This window comes from Macrobrachium rosenbergii, chromosome 51 (genome assembly GCF_040412425.1).
Source record: "Macrobrachium rosenbergii isolate ZJJX-2024 chromosome 51, ASM4041242v1, whole genome shotgun sequence".
Taxonomy (NCBI): Eukaryota; Metazoa; Arthropoda; class Malacostraca; order Decapoda; family Palaemonidae; genus Macrobrachium; species Macrobrachium rosenbergii.
In genome coordinates, this window is record NC_089791.1 from 1,137,516 (window position 1) to 1,156,298 (window position 18,783).

Sequence of the window (18,783 nt, forward strand, 5' to 3'; positions counted from 1 at the left end):
CTAAATTTGAGGGTCCTCTTTTGGTTGTAGAAGTAAAAAAGGGGGAATAGATTTGCTGTTCAGGATGAAAATGCGGGGGTGTCTCGGTTGACAAATATATCTAAAATAAAAAAAAGACAGGTTTATGGGAATCTTGTGGGTTAATTCCTGTGATGTACTGTTGTTTCTGATTTTTTTCCTCCGTTTTTTTTAATGGGTTTTAAAGGGGTGTGATTTATAGTTTTTTTTTTTTTAACTAAGAACGGCATCTCTCCACAGAGTTATACAAATCTTTAATAGTCCGAGTTCATTTTTTTTGCTGATTATTTTCTTCCTTTTCTGCGTAAGTGCAGCAGTTCGGAGTAGTTATTTTTTTGTTGTGTTGCAATAACATCCAAGAGGGAAAACTTAATTAAATTAGGTGCAAAATACCATACAGTCTTATATAAGGGTGTCTCTTCTTTGTTTGTTTTTTTTTTTTCGGGATCTGGTAACTTATAGGTCCTGGCATGGGCTAATTCCGTAGTGAGGTTACGCCCAGGAGTTATTATAGAAGAAGACTATGATGTGTGATTGTCGTCTGACGCAGTAACTTTGAGTATAGATTTTGAGGATTTAGGTTCCGCAAGGAATGAGCTTGAAGCATCCCAGAATAAAGTTCAGTTGCTTAGGAATTTATTGGGCGAGACGAATATCTGCCGAAATCTGTCAGATCCGTTGCAGGGTTGGTTAACCAAACTTAATGCTACAGCTGTTAGGGTTCAGGATAGGATTAAGAAGACTTTAACATGGCTTCCAAATTTAGGTTCTTCGACTTCTCAGGTTTCTTCTAAAAGGAGCAAGAGGGCTGCACATTGTTAATTGGAGCTGTCATGGTCATAGGAACGATTGCTAGTATGTCAATTGCTAATCTGGTGAAAATTAAACAGGTATCAGCAGAATTAGCTAGCCGCGATAAAACTTTGATGACTTTACGAGATAGTAATGAGAAATTACAAGAGGGTTTTGAGACATTAAGGACATCTTTAAATGGGTTATTGGTCACAGCTGATAGAATGGGGGGAGACTTAGATGTTACAATAGTTCTGTCTTCTTATCAAACTACCTTGTTGAATATTGAGAAAGAAATGGAATCCATATTATCGGAAATTCAAATACAAGTTAAGGCAGAGGTTGCCGCTTCTAAGGGGCGAATTTCTGGAGATATTTTACCTCTCAGGTCTTTTAAAAATGAGTGTGTCTGATAGGGGGTTGCTTGCAGAAATTCCAGTTAGCATCTTGAAATCGTTTCATAGTGGTATGGGATAGTGAAGAGACTATGTACCTATAAGTCAGGATGTGTTATAGTTCATCATAGATATATTTGTAACATAAATAAACGTTGACTGGCTAGGATGTGAGAAAATGTTAGTACATAACCAACATGAGTACAAGGTGGCCTCTACGAAGACTCTCAACGTGGTGTTCTGCAAGCGGTGCAAGGTCTCCATCCAGTGCCATAATTCATTGGATACATGTAGACTGGTCACGCCGAAGTTTCGAGTCCTAGGCAAGAGTGTCTTTAATTCTACTACTCGTATCTACATGCGGCATCTTTATGGGGAACATCAAGTTGTCCCAGTGCCGCCTTTAAGGGGAGTGATTGCCACAATTCCACCGCTTCCTCCAATGCCGGAAAACGAACCTTTCCCCGTGCCAAATCAGTACCTCCTCACTGCTACTTTATCAGTGATTGATGCCTTTGTCATCATACTCTTCGTGAAGTGGGGTATTTGTTGCGTACGAAAACAGTGTGTGAGTAAACCCTCACCTGAAGATCAGCCTGTCAGGGGTGTGGCTGTCCATTTAGTGCATGAATCTGGAAATTAATAATTGCTATTTCCCTAGTGCTGGGGGCAGCACTTTTTTGAGTGTCTGAGCATCTGAACAGCTCATAGGTCACATGAATTTTATAAATACGATACACAGTAAATGTTTGATTAATAAATGGCTAAAAGCACTGTGGAGAACCTTGAAAGGGTGATTAGCTGTTGTCTGGCGCGTTTCCTAGTTCGTAAAATCGTATACATCAGGTATTGTCAAGATGTGAGAACGTCCCAGCCTCGCCAAAAGACTTCGTGGGTGCGTTCACCAGAAATATCCAGGTTCCAGTTAATTAGTTATTAGGTGCATTTCTTTTGGGCGGGGTCCCAGGGTGTGAAGGGTGGCATATATATACACATAAATTTAAATGTTTAATATTCTAGTATTTTAACAAGTTTAGTATTATAATATTTTTACCCTCGGAAATTTTATTGAGAAGGCTGGTTCTGCATTGCTTCGGCTAACTTGGATATCTCAGGGGTATAGATTGTAATTGCCACTCTCCTACAGTCATTCAGGTGACTATCAGTGAGATGTGACCTATACTTGGATTTTAAGATTTCATTGCCGAAAATCCTGATTCACACAGGTATGTGGAACCAAAGCACGAATGTAATCTTTGATATACTTCTTTCAGTAGTGGAAATTGCTTTGCATTTACTAATGTCCAGAATTCTGCATTGCTCTTCAGTTGCATATCAGTTTGCATAGTAATTATTTCCATCTCCAGGTCACTGATGTTTAGTTTAAAAATAGATCCAAGATGAGATGCTGTGTTGGTAACATTGCTGTTGCAAAAAGGGTTAGATAGGAATGTAATAGCTGGTAAAACATTACTGAAGTCTGCAAACCTTCTCTTGAACTCATCCAAAATCATGTTGAGCTGATTTGCATATGTAGAAGCAACAGGAAACTCAAAACTTTTGATATTAAGCCTTTTCTCTAGTGTAGGGAAGTGGTGTAAGATTAGTCCTTTAGAGATCTGAGACATCCATACTGAACTTATCATTTGAGACAAAGATTCCATTTGCCCTTGCAATTCTAGATTTAGCTCATTCAGTTTAGATATAATGTCTGTTAAAAATGCAAGGTCAGTTAGCCATTTTGGATCATCGAGTTCATGTGAATCCCCTATTTGTTGTCCAAAGTCCTTGATTTTGGGAATTAGATGTTCAAATCTTTTAAGAACATTTCCCCTGCTTAGCCAACGCACTTCCGTGAACAATACAAGGTCACCATACTGAGCATCCACTTCATCCAGAAGAGATTTAAATAACCTGTGTTGAAGAACTCTAGCACAAATAGAATTAATCATTTTTATAACCACCTTCATTACATGATCATAGTTAACAACTTTTGAACAAAGAACCTGCTGGTGTATAATGCAATGGTACCTAATGAATTGAGGAAATGAAGCATCATTTTTGCAGTGTCACAAAGCCTACATTGGCACCTATCATTGATGGAGCCCCATCTGTTGTTATTGACACAAGTTTTTGAAGAGGTAGATTTACCTCATCAATGAAATTCTTAAAAACATGAAAAACATCCACTCCAAGCAATTTTTCTTCCAGGGGTAAGAGTACTAATAAATCTTCCTACACAGTGTCATCAGAAAAAAACCATGCGCACAAATACATTTAACTGGGCTGTGTCCACAACATCCGTAGATTCATTGAACTGCAAGCTGAAATGCATACATTCCTCAGTGTCTGCTTTCATTTGATTAAACACATTTCCCGACATCATTTCTATCCTGTGTGTGACTGTGTTCCCAGACAATGGCATGGATTTGATTGCATTTATGATTTCAGTCTTACTCTTGAAATTTTCAAACAAAGGTTCAGATGCTGCAAGCCAACATTCCTTCATCATTTCACCATCCTCATATGGTTTCTTCTTTTTTGCAAGAACATGGGCAACATTAAATGTAGCAAAGGTCGTTGAATAAGACTTATCAACAGGCTTCCAGAATATTTATTGCTGAGCCCGCAACTCAGATTTTAGCTGTTTTGCTTTCTCGCTTCTTAAAGCACTGCCAGATGGATATTTAGCATCACAACTCTTGTGAAGTTTTACAAAATGCCTCTCTACATTGCTTTTCTTAGGTACAGCAACAGTTGTGCGACAAATTAAGCACATACATTTGTCTTTCATATTGGTGAAAAAATAAGTCTTCCCATTCATCATGGAAAGCGTAATTATGACTTTTCTTTGAACCTGAAGCCATTCTTGTTCTTTAATTGAAAATTAAATTAATTGAAAATGTAATTAACATGGATTTTCTTGAAACACCATATTCAATTTGCAAAGGAACAGAAATAGCACCGAACTCTACAAGAGAAAAATCTCAACTGAACTCATGATATGGTTGAGCAGCTAAACGATTAAATTCATTGGTACGGAAGTTAGCTACCATACATGTCCTGGACAAGGATATTTCAAACCATCGCACTGACACTTCCACGATCAATAATCATCAGTTGCACATTCTACGAATTTCTGAATCCATGCGGATACCCCTGTAACAGTCAAATCAACACACACTCTCTCTCTCTCTCTCTCTCAAATCATGATTACAAATTTTAGATTTTTGTGCTCATAATGAATAAAGAAAGAGATACCAAAATATTTTACAATTTCCATTTGAATCTTTGTGGGCACCACAGTATGGCTCTGGGGGCACCATGGCACCCGCAAGCTACAGGTTGGGGATCACTGCTCTACATTCCATGGGTGCTGGAAGGTGTCTTCTAATGCTGCCCATGGGTCTGGTACTATTGAGCAAAACACCGGCACCTTTCTGTTGTGCCAGGCTGCAAAGAGGTCTATTGTTGGGAGGCCCCAAAAACTGAACAATCTTTCCGCAATGTCTGGGTGTAGGGACCACTCTGTCCCTATCACCTGACCCTGGCGACTGAGCTTGTCTGCCACTATGTTCCAGTTCCCCAGGATGTACCTGGCTGACAGCTCTACTGAATGAACTACTGCCCACTCCTGCACCTGCACCACCAATATACGGAGCTGAATGGAAACCAATCAGCCCCGCTTGTTGACGTATGCCACTCCCATGGTATTGTGCTCATCAACACCACAGAGTGCCCCATCACTCGATCCTGAAACTCTTGTAGAGCCAGAAATGGTGCCTTGAGTTCCAGAATACTGATGTGGAGGTGTCTGTCATTCCAGTTCCACACACTTGAAACCAGCAACTGTTCGAGGTGTGTGTGCCCCCATCCCTTGGTTGATGCGCCTGAAAACAGAAGCATCTCGGGAAGGGGAGTGTCTTCTAGCCATCAGGCTAAGTCCTTCCTTATTTCCTCTGAGAGAGGAATCAGGAAGAATGGAGAGTCCCCTGCTGGAGACCAAAACTCCTTCATTCTCCATTGAAGGGAACAAAGGTGAAGCCACCCATGAGGGACCATCTTCTCCAAGGACAACTGGTAACCGAGAAGGATTCGCCACTGCAGGGCTGGTTGCTCCTGTCGAGACAGGAACAACTGCGCTGCCTCTCTGAACTTACTGCTATGCGAGTCTGAGGGATAGACTCTTGCTGCTGCCATATCTATCAGCATGCCCATATACTTTGCCCACTGTTTGGGTATGAGATCAGGCTTCTCAAAATTGATCAGGACTCCCAGGTTGCAACAAAATTCAAGATGTCAGTCTCTGTCCTGGAGCAACTTCGAACGAGGGTTTGCCAGGACTAGCCAATTGTCAAGATACCTCAGAGGACGTATTCCGTGTGCATGGGCCCGAGCCAACACAAGGGTGAACACTTGGGTGAACACCTGGGGAGTGGTTCAGAGCCTGAAACAGAGAACCCTAAACTGGAATACAGTCTCCCCAAAGGTAAAGTGGAGGTACTTGCGGGAGGACTGGTGGATGGGTAGTTGAAAATACACATCCTTTAGGTCCACCAGAAGCAGGAATAGGACTCACTGATGGCATCGAGTACCGACTGTACCGTTTCCATCTTGAGCCGAGTCTGGCGAATGAATCGGTTCAGAGGAGACAGATCTATGACTGGTCTCCAACCACCTGTCATCTTCTATAAAAAAGACGGCTGTAAAACCCCAGAGACTGGTCTGTCACGACCCCTACAGCGCCTTTCTTCAGCATCACCTTCACCTCTTCCCACAGAGTGAGATCCTTCAATGAACTGAGAACGTATGCCTGGAAGCAGACCAGGCCGTTGGTAAGGGGTGGCAGGAACTCAAAGGGAAGTAGATATCCTACCCATAGGACATCCACTACCCAGGTTTCTGCTCCATATCAATGCCATATTGCCCAATGGCTCACAGGCACCCCCCCCCACCAATGGCAGCTAGCAGGGAGGAATGCCACCCCTAGCATCCTCCTCTCTTCTTCTTACCCTTGGCCCCTTTCCCAGGCTGCGCACCCTTCCTGGCAGGGGCAGAAAACGACTGGGTATTTCTGTGGGGGCCCTTGGAAGCCTGGGACTTCCTAGGACCCTAAGAGGAAGGAACCGCCTGACCTGAAGGTTAGGCTGCAGTGACACACGAAGACCTGGAGGTCTTGACCACTGTATGGTGAACAAGCAGGTCATTATTCTCAGTTCTTAGCCACTGTGGCATCCACTTCTTCTCTAGGGAAGAGAGAAGTGGAACCCAGTACCGGTCTGTCTGGTGGGCTAGGTAGGAGATGGCTCTACCTCTAGACAACATCAAGCCTCCTGAATGTGGCTTCCTCCTTGGAGTTACGAGAACCTGAAGAGGAGGAAGCGATTTTGGCCACTGCAAGGGACCAAAGACCTATCCAGGAGACCATTTGGTACGCTGCCATGGCAGTCATTTTCGGTGCTGCTGCCTCCTGCTACAAAAGGGAAACCCCCTCTGCACAGAGGCAGTCCAGTGACAGACCCAGACATAGGCATACCAGGTCCGGGTCAACTTGTTTAGTCGGCAAAGGCCTCTCTGAGGTACTGTAGTATCTCCTCTGGCGAGTGAGAGACTGAGGAAGTGTTTGCATGCGTGGCTAGACCTAAGTGAATTATCTTGTCAAGACACAAGAGAATTTACCTGGTCCACGATCCCTTCAGCAAGTCTCAACCATGGGAAGTCCATCAACACTTTGAGTTTCTTTTGGGGTTCCTAAAAAGCTTTGAGGGCTGACAAACGATCCAAGGGAAAAGCCATGGTCTCTTCCTCAAGATCGTTGTACTGCTGTATCAAATGGACGATCTCTGAATAACTCTTCTGGAACTCGGAGGTGTCTGAGTCCGGAGGTATAGGGCCCTCAAGCCCTTCCAGGTCAGTCTTCCCAGGTTACTCCCTCTGAAGGAGATGGATGCTCGCCAGAGCCTCCTGGCGATCTCTCTACCATTCAAGCATACGACCGGTCTGGTCTAAGGACCATACCTAGAGAGTATGCTTCCATGTTCGGGCTGTGATGGGAGCATGAATGTTCCCGGTCGCAAACCTTAAGTATGTTTGGCTCCCAGAAAACCCCGAGGAGGTGGAGGGGAAAGGAGAGATGCCTAACACCCTTCACAGACCTGATGGAGGCCAAAGCCCCAGCAGGTGAGGAAGGCCATGGGCGGTCATCAACCCACAGCCATATGGGTTGGGGTCACATGAACGTGGGCAGGGGCTGTCTCAGGGAGAGCGGTCCCATTCATGCGAGCGTGGACAGGGCTGTCCCAAAAACGTGCTACAGTCTTCTTAAAAGCCAGAGCCTCTACAGTAGAAGAAGACTGGGCAGAGGACCTCATCTTGCCTTTCCCTGGTGAGAGGACTGGTAGGCCGGTGTCACCATTCCGGGACCCTTGCACCGTTCCCGTACGAGAGGGGGCAGGGGGTGAGTGAGCACCTACGCGCCCTGAACTCACTCTCTCTCACTGGGTTGGGCCCAGATCTGTATACTGGAGACCCTTATCAGCCCAGGAAGGTGAATTCCTGGGACCGTTACCGGGCCACCGAGGGTCCGTGGAACACTGAGAAGTGGTTTCTCCTGTGTTATAGGCAGTGGAAGTTCCGTAAGCTTCCCATACTATAGGCAGCGGAAGCTCCCATGCTATAGGTAGTGGGAGGTGCAGTACTATCAGTACCGCTAGGGAGTATTCCCGTAACCTTCTCCATGGAAGAAGGCTTGCTGTTAGAAGCCCTATGGCACTTCTTACAGCTGGGAGAGGCGGCATTCATCTTCCTCCGCTTGCTAGCTTTGGAAGAAGAAGGGGAGGAGGTGATAGCACACAACAAAGATGAAGACGACAATGACTTTTGATTCCTCTTCTTTGACTTCATGGCAGGCCTTAGACAGCAGGGTGTGGAGACAGACGTCACCAAAAGAAGAATAAGTTGGGGGGGGGATCACTTGAAGGCACACTACCACAGGAACCCCCACCATAGTGGTGGCCCTTGAACTGGTAGAGATTGTGACCGTAGACACAGTTACAGTCACAGTAGCAGCAGTTACAGGAAGGGCTTTGGAGGCCCTCAAGTGGGATATCTAATCCTCCACACTCACTTCCCCAGGGAGGCCTTGGGAAGGCCATAACTCCCTAAGCCCATCAGGCTCCACAACACCCGAAACATAATTTGGATTAAGGGAGGCACTCTCCCTTCACCTCGAGGAGGATAACTCTCCCTCCGAGCGAACAGAGATCGCCGGAAAGGAGTCTTACCAGGCAACCGGCCCCCAACACCAACTCTCTACTGACGAAGCAGGACACAGCAAAGGGGAAACCACTCCCTTAAGAGCAGCAACAGCAGGAAGAAGCTTGGCCAGGGGCAAGAAGGAATTAGAGGGAATCCTCGGTGTCACCGGTGGAGTATGTCCTTTTTCAAAACCTCCTCACAATTCTTGCTATGTACAGTAACAGGTGCCGATGAAAACAGAGATTGGTAATAATTACTTTCGTAAGAAACTTTTCTTCTAGGCAAATTCTGTTACCGTTGACCCCCAGGATTCACGGGAGATAGGGACCACAACCCTCTGCGAATAGCTAAAATCTGTGAATACTTGACACCCCTCTAAGAATGCTTATAACTGTCTATTTTGATAGTTCAAAAACCAAAAAATTCCCTCTAAAAATGCTTATAACTGTCTATTTTGATGTTCAAAAACCAAAAAAACCCTCTAAAAATGCTTATAAGTGTCTATTTTGATCGTTCAAAAACCAAAAAACCCCTCTAAAAATGCTTATAACTCTATTTTGATAGTTCAAAAACCAAAAAACACCTCTAAAAATGCTTATAACTGCCTATTTTAATAGTTCAAAAACCAAAAAAAAAACTCTAAAAATGCTTATAACTCTATTTTCATAGTTCAAAAACCAAAAAATCCTCTAAAAATGCTTATAACTGTCTATTTTGATAGTTTAAAAACCATAAAACGCCTCTAAAAATGCTTATAACTGTCTATTTTGATAGTTAAAAACCAAAAAAAAAAACTCTAAAAATGCTTACAACTGTCTATTTTGAGTTCAAAAACAAAAAAAACCCTCTAAAAATGCTTATACCTGCCTATTTTGATAGTTCAAAAAGTAAAAACCCCTCTAAAAATGCTTATACCTGCCTATTTTGATAGTTCAAAAACCAAAAAAAAAAACTCTAAAAATGCTTATAACTGTCTATTTTGATAGTTCATAAACCAAAAAATCCATCTAAAAATGCTTATAACAGCCTATTTTGAGAGTTCAAAAACCAAAAAACCCCTCTAAAAATGCTTTTACCTGCCTATTTTGATAGTTCAAAAACCAAAAAACCCTCTAAAAATGCTTATAACTGTCTATTTTGATAGTTCAAAAACCAAAAAAACCCTCTAAAAATGCTTATAACTGTCTATTTTGATAGTTGAAAAACCAAAAAAAAAAAACTAAAAATGCTTATAACTGTCTATTTTGATAGTACAAAAATCAAAAAACCCCTCTAAAAATGCTTATAACTATCTATTTTGATAGTTCAAAAACAAAAAACACCTCTAAAAATGCTTATAACTGTCTATTTTGATAGTTCAAAAACCAAAAAACTCCTCTAAAAATGCTTATAACTGTCTATTTTGATAGTTCAAATGCCAAAAAAAAACTCTAAAAATGCTTATAACTGCCTATTTTGACAGTTCAAAAAAAAAAAAAAAACTCTAAAAATGCTTATAACTGTCTATTTTGATAGTTCAAAAACCAGAAAAAAAACCCTAAAAATACTTATAACTGTCTATTTTGATAGTTCAAAAACCAAAAAACCCCTCTAAAAATACTTATACCTACCTATTTTGATAGTTCAAAAACCAAAAAACACCTCTAAAAATGCTTATACCTGCCTATTTTGATAGTTAAAAAACCAAAAAACACCTCTAAAAATGCTTATACCTGCCTATTTTGATAGTTCAAAAACCAAAAAAAAACTCTAAAAATGCTTATACGTGCCTATTTTGATTGTTCAAAAACCAAAAAAAACCCTCTAAAAATGCTTATAACTGTCTATTTTGATCATTAAAAAACCAAAAAACCCTCTAAAAATGCTTATAACTGCCTAAGTTGATAGTTCAAAAACCAAAAACCCCTCTAAAAATGCTTATAACTGTCTATTTTGATAGTACAAAAACCAAAAAAAAAAACCCCTAAAATGCTTATAACTGCCTATTTTGATAGTTCAAAAACAAAAACAACCACTCTAAAAATGGTTATAACTGTCTATTTTGATAGTTCAAAAACCAAAAAAACCCTCTAAAAATGCTTATAACTGTCTATTTTGATAGTCCAGAAACCGAAAAAACCCTCTAAAAATGCTTATAACTGTATTTTCATAGTTCAAAAACCAAAAAACCCCTCTAAAAATGCTTATAACTGTTTATTTTGATAGTTCAAAAACCAAAAAAACACTCTAAAAATGCTTATAACTGTCTATTTTGATAGTTAAAAAACCAAAAAACCCATCTAAAAATGCTTATAACTGTCTATTTTGATAGTTCAAAAACCAAAAAAAAACCTTCTAAAAATGCTTTTACCTGCCTATTTTGATAGTTCAAAAACCAAAAAACCCCTCTAAAAATGCTTATACCTGCCTATTTTGATAGTTCCAAAACCAAAAAACCCATCTAAAAATGCTTATACCTGCCGATTTTGATAGTTCAAAAACCAAAAAACACCTCTAAAAATACTTACAACTGCCGATTTTGATAGTTCAAAAACCAAAAAACACCTCTAAAAATACTTACAACTGTCTATTTTGATAGTTCAAAAACCAAAAAACCTCTCTAAAAATGCTTATACCTGCCTATTTTGATAGTTCAAAAACCAAAAAAGCCTCTAAAAATGCTTATACCTGCCTATTTTGATAGTTCAAAAATCAAAAACCTTCTAAAAATGCTTTTACCTGCCTATTTTGATAGTTCAAAAACCAAAAAACCCATCTAAAAATGCTTATACCTGCCTATTTTGATAGTTCCAAAACCAAAAACACAAAAATGCTTATAACTGTCTATTTTGATAGTTCAAAACCAAAAACCCTCTCTAAAAATGCTTATACCTGCCTATTTTGATAGTTCAAAAACCAAAAAACCCATCTAAAAATGCTTATAATTGCCTATTTTAATAATTCAAAAATCAAAAAAACCTAAAAATGCTTATACCTGCCTATTTTGATAGTTCCAAAACCAAAAAACACCTCTAAAAATGCTTATAACTGTCTATTTTGATAGTTCAAAAACCAAAAACCCTCTCTAAAAATGCTTATACCTGCCTATTTTGATAGTTCAAAAACCAAAAAACCCATCTAAAAATGCTTATAATTGCCTATTTTAATAATTCAAAAATCAAAAAAACCTAAAAATGCTTTTACCTGCCTATTTTGATAGTTCAGAAACAAAAAAAAACCCTCTAAAAATGCTTATACCTGCCTATTTTGATAGTTCCAAAACCAAAAAACCCCTCTAAAAATGCTTATAACTGTCTATTTTGATAGTTCATAAACCAAAAAAACCCCTCTAAAAATGCTTATAACTGTCTATTTTGATAGTTCATAAATCAAAAAACCCTCTAAAAATGCTTATAACTCTCCATTTTGATAGTTCAAAAATCAAAAACCCATCTAAAAATGCTTATAACTGTCTATTTTGATAGTTCAAAAACAAAAAAAAACCCTCTAAAAATGCTTATAACTGTCTATTTTCATAGCTCAAAAACCAAAAAACCCATCTAAAAATGCTTATAACTGTCTATTTTGATAGTTCAAATGCCAAAAAAAAAAAACTCTAAAAATGCTTATACCTGCCTATTTTGACAGTTCAAAAACCAAAAAAACCCTCTAAAAATGCTTATAACTGTCTATTTTGATAGTTCAAAAACCAAAAAAACCCTCTAAAAATGGTTATAACTATTTTGATAGTTCAAAAACCAAAAAACCCCTCTAAAAATGCTTATACCTGCCTATTTTGATAGTTCAAAAACCAAAAAACACGTCTAAAAATGCTTATACCTGCCTATTTTCATAGTTCAAAAACCAAAAAACACCTCTAAAAATGCTTATACCTGCCTATTTTGATAGTTCAAAAACAAAAAAACCGTCTAAAAATGCTTATACCTGCCTATTTTGATTGTTCAAAAACCAAAAAATCCCTCTAAAAATGCTTATAACTGTCTATTTTGATAGTTCGAAAACCAAAAAACCCTCTAAAAAAGCTTATAACTGTCTATTTTGATAGTTCAAAAACAAAAAAAAACCCTCTAAAATGCTTATAACTGCCTATTTTGATAGTTCAAAAACCAAAAATCCCACTCTAAAAATGGTTATAACTGTCTATTTTGATAGTTCAAAAACCAAAAAAAAACTAAAAATGCTTATACCTGCCTATTTTGATAGTTCAAAAACCAAAAAAACCCTCTAAAAAATGCTTATAACTGCCTATTTTGATAGTTCAAAAACCAAAAAACCCCTCTAAAAATGCTTATACCTGCCTGTCTTGCTTGTTCAAAAGCCAAAAAAACCCTCTAAAAATGCTTATAACTGTCTATTTTGATCATTCAAAAATAAAAAAAACCCTCTAAAAATGCTTATAACTGCCTATTTTGATAGTTCAAAAAACAAAACAAAAAACTCTAAAAAATGCTTATAACTGCCTATTTTGATAGTTCAACAACCAAAAAACCCCCCATCTAAAAATGGTTATAACTGTCTATTTTCATAGTTCAAAAATCAAAAAAGCCCTCTAAAAATGCTTATAACTCAATTTTGATAGTCCAGAAACCAAAAAAACCGTCTCAAAATGCTTATAACTGTCTATTTTGGTAGTTCAAAAACCAAAAAACCCCCTCTAAAAATGCTATTAACTGTCTATTTTGATAGTTCAAAAATCAAAAAACCTCTCTAAAAATGCTTATAACTGTCTATTTTGATAGTTCAAAAACAAAAAAAAAACCCTCTAAAAATGTTTTTACCTGCCTATTTTGATAGTTCAAAACCAAAAAAAAAACTCTAAAAATGCTTATAACTGTCTATTTTCATAGTTCAAAAACAAAAAAAAACTAAAAATGCTTATAACTGTCTATTTTGATAGTTCAAAAACAAAAAAACCCCTCTAAAAAAAATACCTGCTGCCTATTTTGAAGTTTAAAAACTAAAAAACCCTCTAAAAATGCTTATAACTGTCTATTTTGATAGTTCCAAACCAAAAACCCCTCTAAAAATGCTTATACCAAAAGTTTAAAAACCCCTCTAAAAATGCTTATAACTGTCTATTTTGATAGTTCAAAAACCAAAAAACCCCTCTAAAAACTAAATAGTTTAAAAACTAAAAAACCCCTCTAAAAATGCTTATAACTGTCTATTTTGATAGTTCCAAAACCAAAAAACCCCTCTAAAAATGCTTATACCTGCCTATTTTGATAGTTCAAAAACCAAAAAAACCCTCTAAAAATGCTTATAACTGTCTATTTTGATAGTTCAAAAACCAAAAAAACCTAATAAAAATTATTATAACTGTCTATTTTGATAGTTCAAAAACCAAAAAAACCCTCTAAAAATGCTTATAACTGTCTATTTTGATAGTTCAAAAATCAAAAAAACCCTCTAAAAATGCTTATAACAGTATATTTTCATAGTTCAAAAACAAAAAAACCCTCTAAAAATGCTTATAACTATTTTGATAGTTCAAAAACCAAAAACTCCTCTAAAAATGCTTATAACTGTCTATTTTGATAGTTCAAATGCCAAAAAACCCTCTAAAAATGCTTATACCTGCCTATTTTGACAGTTCAAAAACCAAAAAACCCCTCTAAAAATGCTTATAACTGTCTATTTTGATAGTTCAAAACCAAAAAAAAACTCTAAAAATGCTTATAACTGTCTATTTTGATAGTTCAAAAACCAAAAAAACCCTGTAAAAATGCTTATAACTGTCTATTTTGATAGTTCAAAAACCAAAAAACCCCTCTAAAAATGCTTATACCTGCCTACTTTGATAGTTCAAAAGCCAAAAAACCCCTCTAAAAATGCTTATACCTGCCTATTTTGATAGTTCAAAAACCAAAAAACCCCTCTAAAAATGCTTATACCTGCCTATTTTGATAGTTCAAAAAAAAAAAAAAAAACCTAAAAATGCTTATACCTTATTTTGATTGTTCAAAAACCAAAAAAACTCTAAAAATGCTTCTAACTGTCTATTTTGATCGTTCAAAAACCTAAAAACACCCTCTAAAAATGCTTATAACTGTCTATTTTGATAGTTCAAAACCAAAAACCCCTCTAAAAATGCTTATAACTGTCTATTTTGATAGTTCAAAACCAAAAACCCCTCTAAAAATGCTTAAAAAAAATTTTGATAAGTTCAAAAACCAAAAAAAAAAAAACTCTAAAATGCTTATAACTGCCTATTTTGATAGTTGAAAAACCAAAAAACCCTCTAAAAATGGTTATAACTGTCTATTTTGATAGTTCAAAAACCAAAAAAACCCTATAAAAATGCTTATAACTGTCTATTTTGATAGTCCAGAAACCAAAAAAAAAAACTCTAAAATGCTTATAACTGTCTATTTTGATATTTCAAAACCCAAAAACACATCTAAAAATGCTTATAACTGTCTTTGATTTCAAAAACCAAAAAACCTCTAAAAATGATAACTGTCTATTTTGATAGTTCAAAACCAAAAACAACCCTCTAAAAATGCTTATAACTGTCTATTTTGATAGTTCAAAACCAAAAACATCTAAAAATGCTTTTACTGCCTATTTTGATAGTTCAAAAACCAAAAACCATCTAAAAATGCTTATAACTGCCTATTTTTGATTTCAAAACCAAAAAAAACTAAAAATGGTTATAAAATAGTTCAAAAACCAAAAAAAAAAAAAAATGCTTATAACTGTCTCTAAAAATGCTTATAAATTGCCTATTTTGATAGTTCAAAACCAAAAACCCCTCTAAAAATGCTTATAACTGTCTGTTTTGATAGTTCAAAACCAAAAACCCTCTAAAAATGCTTATAATTTTGATAGTTTAAAAACCAAAAACCCCTATAAAAATGCTTATAACTGTCTATTTTGATAGTTCAAAACCAAAAAACCTCTAAAAATGCTTATAACTGTCTATTTTGATAGTTCAAAACCAAAAACCCTAAAAATGCTTATACATTTTGACAGTTCAAAACCAAAAACCCTCTAAAAATGCTTATAACTGTCTATTTTGATAGTTCAAAACCAAAAAAAACTCTAAAAAATGCTTATAACTGTCTATTTTGATAGTTCAAAAACCAAAAAACCCTCTAAAAATGCTTATAACTGTCTATTTTGATAGTTCAAAACCAAAACCCCTCTAAAAATGCTTATACTGCTGCCTACTTTGATAGTTCAAAACCAAAAACCCTCTAAAAATGCTTATACCTGCCTATTTTGATAGTTTAAAACCAAAAACCCTCTAAAAATGCTTATACCTGCCTATTTTGAAAAAAAAAAAAAAAAAAAACCCTAAAAATGCTTATACCTGCCTATTTTGATTGTTCAAAACCAAAAAAAACTCTAAAAATGCTTCTAACTGTCTATTTTGATCGTTCAAAAACCTAAAAAAACCCTCTAAAAATGCTTATAACTGTCTATTTTGATCGTTCAAAAACCAAAAAACCCCTCTAAAAATGCTTATAACTGTCTATTTTGATAGTTCAAAACCAAAAAAACTTATAACTGCCTATTTTGATAAGTTCAAAACTAAAAAACTCTAAAATGCTTATAACTGCCTATTTTGATAGTTGAAAACCAAAAACCCTCTAAAAATGGTTATAACTGTCTATTTTGATAGTTCAAAACCAAAAACCCTATAAAAATGCTTATAACTGTCTATTTTGATAGTCCAGAAACCAAAAAAAAACCTCTAAAAATGCTTATAACTGTCAATTTTCATAGTTCAAAAGCCCAAAAACACATCTAAAAATGCTTATAACTCTCTATTTTGATAGTTCAAAAACCAAAAAAACCCTCTAAAAATGCTTATAACTGTCTATTTTGATAGTTCAAAAACAAAAAACAACCCTCAAAAAATGCTTATAACTGTCTATTTTGATAGTTCAAAAACCAAAAAACCGCTCTAAAAATGCTTTTACCTGCCTATTTTGATAGTTCAAAAACCAAAAAACCATCTAAAAATGCTTATACCTGCCTATTTTGATAGTTCAAAAACCAAAAAAAAAAACTCTAAAAATGGTTATAACTATTTTGATAGTTCAAAAACCAAAAAAAAACTAAAAATGCTGATACTTGCCTATTTTGATAGTTCAAAAACCAAAAAAACCCTCTAAAAATGCTTATAACTGTCTGTTTTGATAGTTCAAAAACCAAAAAAACCCTCTAAAAATGCTTATACCTGCCTATTTTGATAGTTTAAAAACCAAAAAAACCCTCTAAAAATGCTTATAACTGTCTATTTTGATAGTTCAAAACCAAAAAAACCCTCTAAAAATGCTTATACCTGCGTATGTTGATAGTTCAAAAACCAAAAAACCCCTCTAAAAATGCTTATACCTGCCTATTTTGATAGTTCAAAAACAAAAACCCTCTAAAAATGCTTATAACTGCCTATTTTGATAGTTACAAAACTAAAAACCCCTCTAAAAATGCTTATAACTGTCTATTTTGATAGTTCCAAAACCAAAAAACCTCTCTAAAAATGCTTATAACTGTCTATTCTGATAGTTCAAAAACCAAAAAACCCCTCTAAAAATGCTTATAACTGCCTATTTTGATCGTTCAAAAACCAAAAAAAAACCTCTAAAAAGGCTTATAACTGCCTATTTTGATAGTTCCAAAACCAAAAAAACCTTCTAAAAATGCTTATAACTGCCTATTTTGATAGTCCAAAAACCAAAAAAACCCTCTAAAAATGCTTATAACTGTATTTTGATAGTCCAAAAACCAAAAAAACCCTCTAAAAATGCTTATAACTGTCTATTTTGATAGTCCAAAAACCAAAAAAACCCTCTAAAAATGCTTATAACTGTCTATTTTGATAGTTCCAAAACCAAAAAACCCCTCTAAAAATGCTTATACCTGCCTATTTTGATAGTACAAAAACCAAAATACCCCTCTAAAAAAGCTTATAACTGTCTATTTTGATCGTTCAAAAACCAAAAAACCCCTCTAAAAATGCTTATAACTGTCTATTTTGATAGTTCAAAAACCAAAAAACCCCTTTAAAAAAAAACCAAAAAACTAGTAAAATGCTTATAACTGTCAGTCTTAATAGTTCAAAACCAATTTTTTGACAACGAAAAAATCTATTTCTGGAGAACCGAATCATGTTGATTTCCTCCCATCAGGAGAAGTTCTGTTGTCTCCAGATCTCAGATTTCTAGCAAAGAATGAGGATCCACAAAATAGATGGTCTCCTTGGAAGATTATTCCCCATCCACAGGATCTATCTTTATGTCCAGTTAACACTTTAAAAGCTTATTTAAATAGAACTTCTAAAAGAACTTCAGGCCCTCTTTTTGTTAGGGAAAATGGGTGTACCATTTCCTTAAAGGCCATCAGGCAACAAATTCTTTATTTTATTAAACAGGCTAACCCGGATTCAGTACCTAGGGTACATGATATTCGGGTGGTAGCCACCTCAGCTAATTATTTTCATAATATGAATTTTGATGACCTTAAAAAGTATACGGGCTGGAAATCACCAACAGTATTTAAACGCCACTATCTTAAGTCCCTAGAGGCTCTTAAATATTCCTCTGTAGCTGCAGGAAGTATTGTTCCTCCTGGTCCAGCTCAAGACTAGTATATATAACTCTTGTTTATCCTTATTGTAATGTAATTCTTGATTAAATTACCTACTGGTATTTTCTCTCGCCTACCTGCCTCACTTGCTTGCCCTGCTTTCTAGCCTTTTAGGTCAGGTCTGCTTCACAGCCTGACTCCTGCCTGTAACACTGATATCCTGTTTTTAAGACATAATCTGTTTAGCATTAAGTATCTTGGTGTTGGTTATTTGATATTTCTAGACTATGTGCCTTATAGTTTTTTAATTATATTTTGAACTTTATAATTTGGGGTTATTAAAACTCAGTATTGTTCTCTTAGTTTTATTTGGCTCCATTAAGGTAATCTTTTAGATGGTACCACCAAGCTATTGTATGGCTGATTCTCTGTTACTATTTCACTGAGTGACACAGGTCGAGCCCAGAAAAGGGATTTTGACAACGGAAAAATCTATTTCTGGGGAAAGACCTGTGTCACCCAGTGACCCATCCCTATACTTCCTTTCCCGCCCGGATAGCATACCAAGCTTGGAGGGTGCTAATTTTGGGATGAAGATGGCGGGCGCGAGTGGTAGGTGGCAGCAAACGGAAGGTAGTAGGTAGAACGGCTCTCCCATGTTGGGGGCTTTGAGAATGGAGAGATCTGTTGGGCAAAGCATCTGTGATAGTGGCTACCACTCACCCCTTAGTGCATACCGACACCATTGTGGTGATCGATCCAGGGGTAGTAACCCTGGCATTAT

The 18,783-nt window shown here is 36.5% G+C and overlaps 1 protein-coding gene across 6 annotated transcripts in view; it reads right to left on the reverse strand.

Moving 5' to 3' along the window:
• Positions 1 to 18,783, reverse strand: part of LOC136833119 (TGF-beta-activated kinase 1 and MAP3K7-binding protein 1-like) — a 532,423-nt gene that overhangs the window by 72,701 nt on the left and 440,939 nt on the right. The gene's annotated exons all lie outside the window — the stretch shown is intronic.